Here is a 1,828-nt window from a genome sequence, read left to right on the forward strand (position 1 = left end):
AGTACAACCAAAGAAAAAGGAAATACAATGGGGGGAAGCCAAATGGAGGAGGGTAAAAATAACTCAGGGAACTGCTACAGAGACACACAAGGCAGGCAATCCAAAAGCAAAACAAAACAGAAATGTTTTAAAGCCCTTGCGGAAATGCCGTGAGGGAGGGGGTAGATCTTAATTCCCCCAGCCGGGAGTTCCATAACTGTGGCACCACTACTGAGAAGGCTTGCCCCCATGCCGCCACCCCCCTAACTTGGGAGAAAGATGGCACTTGCAGGAAAGCCCCCTCAGATGACCTAAGAGGGTAGGCTGGAATATATGGGAGAAGGCAGTCCCTCAGATAACCTCAGAACATCACTGATGCATAACTGTATGTGCATTCAGGTTAATGATCTGTGAATGCTCTACACAGATTGTACATGTGCACAGTGTAATGGGCATAGCCCCCTACGGATGTTCCATTCAGTATAAATATAATTGGACCACTAAAGGAAATATAAAGAGAAAAATTACCCTATAGTGGGACCCAAGGGAACTGTTCAATCAAACATTAGTAGCCTGATAATCACAGCATTTAAGGGAGCTTTTCAAATGCAGATGACCAGCATCTGTTCAGCAACATTCTTGTTTAACTGCACTGGGCGAATTTTTAAACAACTGGTTTGCAGGTCTGATTCCAAGGTGTTGCAATGGACCCCCTGCAGCAGAATCTTGTTAGCGAGTGTGCTCTCCAGACACTTGCAGGATACACACATGACTCTCAGTTCTTGGTCACCAGATCGTAACAGAGAGATTGAAGTTGGTATGTGTGCATGCATGTGGTTGGCAACCTTCAGTCTCGAAAGACTATGGTATAAGCCTACAGCACCCGGAATTCCCAGGCAGTCTCCCATCCAAGTACTAACCAGGCCTGACCCTGCTTAGCTTCCAAGATCAGACGAGATTGGGCATGTGCAGGGTAACAGTTGCGTGCATGTAAGAACATAAGAAGAGTCCCACTGGATCAGGCCAAAGGCCCACCTAGTCCAGCTTCCTGTGGCCCACCAAATGCTTCAAGGGAGCACACAAGACAAAAAGACACAACCTGCATCCTGGTGCCCGACCCTGCATCCGGCCTTCAGAGGTAGCCTGCTTCTAAAACCAGGAGCTTGCACATACCTATCATGACTTGTAACCTGTGATGGAATTCTCCTCCAGAAATTTGTCTAATCCCTTCTTAAAGGCATCTAGTCAAGATGTCATCACTACTTCCTGTGGCAAGGAGTTCCACAGCCTAATTACACACTGGGTAAATGTATCTGTGTCTCTGCACGCACGCACACGTTAAATGGATTTATTTGCCCATTTGTCAGCAAAACAGTTAATGACAAAGCATTTTCTTGTTTTGCAGGATTACTTTGAATATCTGAAGCCAAGGAGTCCTTTCCTCCTTGCCCTGTAGTAGAATTTGACATAATTCATTGGCTCAAATACACAGTTGTATTTTGCTGAACTTTGATATTTTCTTTTCCTGTTGGTTACTCTGTGCTGTAATGGAATCCGGTTTCTCACTCTCTCTCTCCCTCTGGTGGCCAGCAAGTGAGACCATTGATAAACAGAAGAATATCACACAAAAGAACTATTGTCTAAAAATCCTTATTTTAAACGGGGCCTTTGATATGAAGAAACGCAGTCCAAAAATGACTAAATAAGTAAACCACAAAGCATAAATTCTGTACTTGCACTGAACTGCACATTCCTGAAATTAAAAAAAAAAAATGATTATCATGCATAAAGTTCATTGGATAGCTAAGGAGTAGAGACATACCGTTGAAACAAGTGATATTCAGGCAAT

At 43.9% G+C, this 1,828-nt stretch overlaps 1 pseudogene; it reads right to left on the reverse strand.

Annotated features, from left to right (window-relative positions):
• Positions 1 to 850: 850 nt before the first annotated feature.
• Positions 851 to 967, reverse strand: LOC136637174 (5S ribosomal RNA; annotated as a pseudogene).
• Between the last annotated feature and the right edge of the window lie 861 nt (positions 968 to 1,828).

This window comes from Tiliqua scincoides, chromosome 1 (assembly GCF_035046505.1).
Source record: "Tiliqua scincoides isolate rTilSci1 chromosome 1, rTilSci1.hap2, whole genome shotgun sequence".
Lineage (NCBI taxonomy): Eukaryota > Metazoa > Chordata > Lepidosauria > Squamata > Scincidae > Tiliqua > Tiliqua scincoides.